We start from the raw sequence: 6,695 nt of genomic DNA on the forward strand, positions 1-6,695 counted from the left end.
CTCTCTCTCTCTCTCTCTCTCTCTCTCTCTCTCTCTCTCTCTCTCTCACACACACACACACACACACACACACACACACACACACACACAGCGGCAGGTTTTGAAAGCAAGAAGTACAGAGGAGGAAGACAGAAAGAAGTCCAGATGCATATGCAAGAGGCCCTTGCTGGATGAAGAGGACAGGAAGCCCAATGCTCAGTCTGCACTGCTGCAGTCTGATCTTCCTAACCTGGCTCTGGTAACAGATCCTTCACAAGACCATATTGCTTTTGTATACACCTACTAAACAAAATTGGCATTTGGCAAGCCTAGAAGGGATTGAGACTTCATTTGCAAGAGCCCAGGTCTTTCACTTTGCCCCTAAGTTATTCATTGGGGACGTACTTGATACACCTCGACAGAAGCATTTTGATGTCATATCAGGAGACTACACCTTTGAGACTGTTAGGATCCAGATGAGGTGATTATCTGGGCCAAGAACTCCTTTCGAGAAAGAATGTCATGGTAATTGCTGACAGTCCTCTGTGTGACGGATGGGAAAAGCTGGGAATAACATGAATAATGAATAAGCAATCAGTCTATTCTTGGATTACTTGCTATTACTGACCTTCTAATTGGGTGTCTGAGTCTCCTGGGGTTCCCTAAACCATGGCATGACTCTCAGAAGACCCAGTGACCAAAGCTGAAACATAGTTACTCATCACAAATATTCTGATTGCAATCAGTGGACACTTCAGAAGCAGGAACAAATGCCATTGTCTTATTTTCCTTCTCCCCAAGATTTGTGGTGATTAGACAAGTAACATTCTCTATCAAAGAACAGACTTGAAGAGCATCCTGGCTCTCCCAATTCCCCATTGCTTAGCTTGCACTCTGAAGCTCATTTTCTTTCTAAAGCTAGGATTAACAGTTCCCACCTTATATGATATTTTTTTTATATGTGTGCGTGGTGACCATTGCTAATGTATGCAAATTTACTGGCATATAGTAGCCTTTCAATAAATAATAATAATAATAATATTATTATTATTATTATTATTTTATTATTATTGTGGGCATCTTTGGCCAGGATGCTAAAGATTGGCAGCCTGACAAATAAAACTCCAGAACTACATTTAGAAAACTACCACCCAAGTGTGCAATAGCCCTAATTAGAATTCTCATTAAGTTCTGATAATGAGAAATGTGAAGACACTTTTCAGTCTCCCAGGAGAAAAGAAGTGAGAGGATTATTTTTTAAGTGAAGTAGAGGAAAGTAACTTTCCACACGATCTCACTTGGCCTCTCACGCTCTCTGAGTGATGTGGGGAGTTAGATGAGATGTTCTTGGGCTCCCTTTTGACATTACAGGGTGTTCCATAATTGTCTTATTAAAGGATGGCCCCCACATTGTTTTTCTCCAAGCTCAAGAAGTAGCAGACATAGTACGTGAGCCGGGGTGTGGTGTGTGTAAAGTGCTGGAAAAGAGGATCAGCACAAAGACTGTAATCAGTGGACTTGCTCTAAGGTGTAGCCACAACCCCATAGGCGGGTCACGAAACTGAGAGGAGGGTCATGACGACAGTACAAAGTTTTTGAAAAAAATGGAAACTTAATTCAAAAATCAAGTGTTTAATGATGCCAAAATGTTTGCGTCAGTGTTCATCCACTGCAGCTTTGTTCTGAACACACAGCCTGTGCACTTGGCACTCTGTGTGCTGCTGAATGCTACCCTAAACACATCTGCTCACAAGAGACTTCTATATGCTACCAGTTGCAGGGTTTTTATGATACATACAGAGTTTTCTGCTCTTACAGAAACACAACGCCCTAATTATGGAAAACAAAGATTTTAATATGTTCATTCTACCATTCCTCATCATAAAAGTATTAAATTAGTGTATTTTTAGGTTATATTTTGTTGGAATATTTAATTTTAAAGCTCACAGGGAGCTCCACTCCAGTGAGAAGAGGGAGAGTATGACTAGACACAAACAGTAAAATAATACAGTGGGTGACCTCAGAGAACAGAGCAGATTAAAGGCAGGTCACAGCAGCTATGATTTGTCTTCTGCTATGGCACATGGGGGTGTGATTTTGCCAGCCGAAGATAATTCACATTTGCAATCCTAGGGTACTCTTCAGAAGATATAACAGTGTTGCAGTCCATAGATGCTGCAGCAGATGCTATTCCCTCTGCTGCTGGTTTCTGGTTTCTGGTTTCTGGTTTCTGGTTTCTGGTTTCTGGTTTCTGGTTTCTGGTTGCTGGTTTCTGGTTTCTGGTTGCTGGTTGCTGGTTGCTGGTTGCTGGTTGCTGGTTGCTGGTTGCTGGTTGCTGGTTGCTGGTTGCTGGTTGCCGGTTCCTGGTTGCTGGTTGCTGGTTGCTGGTTGGAGATATCCTAATGAAGATTGGACTTGTCCCAAAAAACTGGACACTCATAATCAGCAGGAAGTAGTCTAATGAGATTGATGCCTCTCTTTCTCCTCAATCCTTCTTTCTCTCCTACCTGGTGTTGGAGGGTTGGAAGGGATAAGGGTGAAGTAGGGAAGTAGGGAAAAGAACCCAATAAAATGGCCTGAAAGTCTGGTTACAGACAACAAGTTCTCATCTTCCATTGTTTAAGATTAGGACCATGGTAATTAACCCGTTCTGCCCCATATACTTTTCGGATGTTGGAAGCAGAAAGACAAAGAGTCAGAAAAATGGGACAAGTACTGTATGCTATTTGCCATAGCCATGGCAAGCCTGAAAATTAGTCAGTCAAGAGTTAGCAATGTGGGCTCAGTAGATGTCTGACAGGAGAGATGGAGAGAGGAGCTGGTTATTGTAGTATTCTGTATTAGTTAATTCTTTTCCTCTGAACATAAAGAGGATAGGGCTTATTTATTTCACAGTTCCAGGTTATAGCCTATAATGGTAGGGCAGTCACTAGCAAAGGCTTGAAGTAGCTCTGCATATTACATCAGTGTGAAGAAGAGAACAACAAGTGTATGTCTGCTGGTGATCTTTCTTTACCTCGTGGAGTCAGGGATCTCCTGCCGAGAGAATGTACTGCCCACACGTAAGATGGTCTTTCCACACCAACTAGTGTACTCAACATAACAGGGCATGACTAGAGGCCTGACTCCCAGATGAATCTACATATTGTCAAAAGGACAGTTAACACTGAACTCATACTACCTTTCCTCCATACTCACTAGAACGGTGAAACTCCTTGATTTAGTGATAGTCGAATGAGTATTATAAAACATGTAACCAAAGTTGGATTGTTTGTGAGTAGACTGTTCTTGAAAGGAATCCCATGCCAGCCATCATCCTCTGTGTGCCTTCTTAATCAATGGGGTGTGTCAGAGTGTAGGGATGCCCTCGATATTGGTGACCCCTGAGAATAGCATACATGAAATGGGATACTAGGCAAGTAATACCGGAAGTTGTATGGCTTTTGCTGTGGGGAATAAGACTGAAAACTGAGCTGTCTTCCAAGAAAGTACTTCTGTACTGTGTTAAGGAATTACAATAATGATAAAATATATATGGATATCTTCCACAATAGCCTCTTATTTGGCAAGGAAAAAAAATGAGGGAAAGCTGAGATGGAGATGTTGTCCTGCCATTCTTTCAATCTGGTGGCACATAAGGACAGAGGCTAAAGGATAGGTCTATGGCAAAAAGCCCTTCCTGAGATCCAAAGACTTGGAATATTGGGGGCAAAGTGTTAGCCAGTGGCACACAGCAAGTAGGATGGAAATGGTAAAGCACACCTCACACATCTGACTAGTAAGAGATACAGTAAAAGAAAAATCTCTGATAGGGAATACTCTGTCTCTGAATTGCTAGAACTGAGGAAAACTTTTAAATGAGAAATGAAATAGTACCATACATCCTGGCTTGGGAGGCTGTGGGACATACAGAAAATACAAATGTGAGAGGTGTAAGTGCCCTGGAAGTAGAGAAACTGGAGTACTAAAACCACCCACCCCTCCTTGAGACATAGGTTGTATAATTTAAGACAATGTGAAGGAAACCAATCTGCTACTGAACTGGCTCTTATGGGACATTAAGTTATTGCTGACTGAGGTCTCCATAAATATAGAAACTAAAAACAACAGAAAATCTGGAGTCACTGAATGAACAGGGCATATGGAAAGCCATGTGTGATGTCGAGTTCATTGGCTCTAATGGGGTTTTGTTCACAGGAGAATTAAATATGGTTCATTCAGCCAGGACCTCAGGGCTGGTATATAGGGCTCTAGCAGCTTTGCTAAGTGCCATGGTGGGATATTGTAAGGTCTTAAAGAAGTCAAGAGGAAAAGAGGAACAGAAAATCAGATGAAAATGATCACTCTTAAGCAAATGTGGCATGATTTGTGTTGAACTGAAGTTTCTACAGAAAAATAAGTTGACAGAAAGTCAAATACTATGATAGACAACATCTGGGAGGCCATAGAGTCTGTAAAACAATTCATCAAAAGCCTGAAAAAAAAACAGTGAATGACCACAGCATAAGTAAAATAAAATACTAATATTGTCCTAGAAAAGGGAAATTAGCCTCCCAAAGCATGTTGTACATACTCTCCCCTGCAAGAAAGTTTGTGGAGAAGAGATTGTTCAGCTAGCCTGGAGCCCTTTAAGTAGTCATACATAGCCATTGGAGAAATAATGGACTACCCCAGAACCCATGAAAATTGGGGACTCAGGTCCAGTAGTAGACACAGCATGTGAGAAGGTAGCCTTGCTACCCTGTAGGCTTTGGTCAGGGCATGTGCTATAAGCCACTCTGGATATGCTCATCAGGGCAGGGAGGTGAGCACCATGGGGAAGATGCAGACTGTGGAGGAAGGCAGTGTCTCTTATTCTCACCCCTTTACACAACACTGTTACTTCAGTGAAGCAATCGATAATTGATATGGATAAGGAGATCTTCTCCCGCTCTGTCGAACCTTTCTAACGTTTTAAAGTGCTCCTTTAGCTGCTAAAGACCAATTGGCACTTTCTTAAAATAGATATTAGTTAACCTTCAGAGATTCTGTGAAAAGGTTTGTATATTTAGTGTCTTGTAAGTTTGGATCCCCTTGGGCATTTCCTGAGCCAGGAGAAGCATCTGGAAGAATGATATAGACAGCACGAATATGGTATAAATGAAGATGCCTTGTATGACACGTGTGGGAAAAGCACTCCCAAGATCCAGTGCCAGGGTTAAGCCACCTGCCTGTGAGGAGTTGCCATGGAAGCTCTTGAAGCTCCATAAACAGTAAAGACTCTTGTTACTGTTGTTGTTGCATGTCAAAACTAGACGGTAAAGAGACTAAACTATTTGGCTACAAGATAAGAAGAAATCAAACTGGAACTGGAAATCAAACTGGAAACGTAGTTCAGGAAGGTCAGTGGTGAAAATGTTACCAGTAGTCTTACTCAGCTGCAGATGCTGAGTCCCACCTGTCAAATAAGATGTTCTCATTGGTGCAATTGTAGCATGGCTGTTATGGGTGTTACCAACTGCTTTCCAATTGCATTTGTGACCTGCCTCACAGGCAGAAATCAATGTTTGGTACAATATCTAGGGCCTGTGGTTGGTGAGGTCATGGGTACCAGTGAGAATGCTACTGCGATTGCTTTCTTAAAGAGTGATAGCTGTCGAATTAGCTTCTAGACATTTGTGACTATGCTGAAAGGTTACTTCTGCTGTCAACCTTAGTCACAGGAAAAATTCATATTTGTAATGGGCAATGGTTTCTTTGGAGGCTCATAACTGTTCAAACTAGAAATAAATGAGTGTTACTGTGGCTTAGTAGCAACTTAGCCATTAATGAAAACAAATTCAGAAGACTGTATCTCCTCTTCCAACGTTAAAAAAAAAATCATAAAAGAGGGGGCAAAATATATCAGGACAGGCATATTTCTGAGCTTTTTTTCTCTAAGTAGAAAACATTCCTTCCTAGAGGAAAGCAGAAAACTTGTAAGGCTCAAGCTCCTGAGACTTAGGAGGCCCATAATATTCATGGAATTTACAGGAGCATAGGTTCCCTTCCTGAGGTTATATGCATAGTATTCAATGGTTGAGCAGAGGAAACTTTTCTCAGAAGCTGATTACAAGTTGCAAATGGAGGGGGGCTAGCTTTTGTAACTTGCCCCCCTATTGTGATGGAATTTGTTTTGTTTTGGGGGGGGGTTGTTTAAGGTTTTGATGATGTAGCTGCCTGAGAATCAACATGGTCCTCCTGTAGATAGCCCTTCACTCATGCTGCCACACATAAAACCTCAATAGATTACTGACTGGTAATACTGGACTTGAGAGTTTCCTTCCCTTGTCTGCCATTTGTGTCCTGTCTGGGGTGGAAACACAGTAGTCATGTTTCTCCAAGAAAAGTTAGACTACAATACACAAGGACAATTGTGTTTGTTTCTTCTAAAATCTTTTAGGTTTTTCACATCATTCATCTCATCTGTTACTCAAAAGAAGTCCTGCAAAGATGCAGGGCATGGTTGAAGAGGCTCACTGTGCAGAAAAGAGCAGTGTTCATGTGCCCTAACAGAGCACCTCATGTGGCCTAACAGACTATTGAGAAGCTGGCAAAGTGCTAGTGGCAGAGCCAGGCTCAAGTCTCTACCAGTGTTTCTCAAAAGCTGTCTCTAACAACTTATACTGGACTCTACAAATACCTGGTAATTCTAGATTATATATATATATATATATATATATATATATATATATATA

The sequence above is a fragment of the Grammomys surdaster genome, unplaced genomic scaffold, assembly GCF_004785775.1.
Source record: "Grammomys surdaster isolate TR1022 unplaced genomic scaffold, NIH_TR_1.0 334, whole genome shotgun sequence".
Classification (NCBI taxonomy): domain Eukaryota; kingdom Metazoa; phylum Chordata; class Mammalia; order Rodentia; family Muridae; genus Grammomys; species Grammomys surdaster.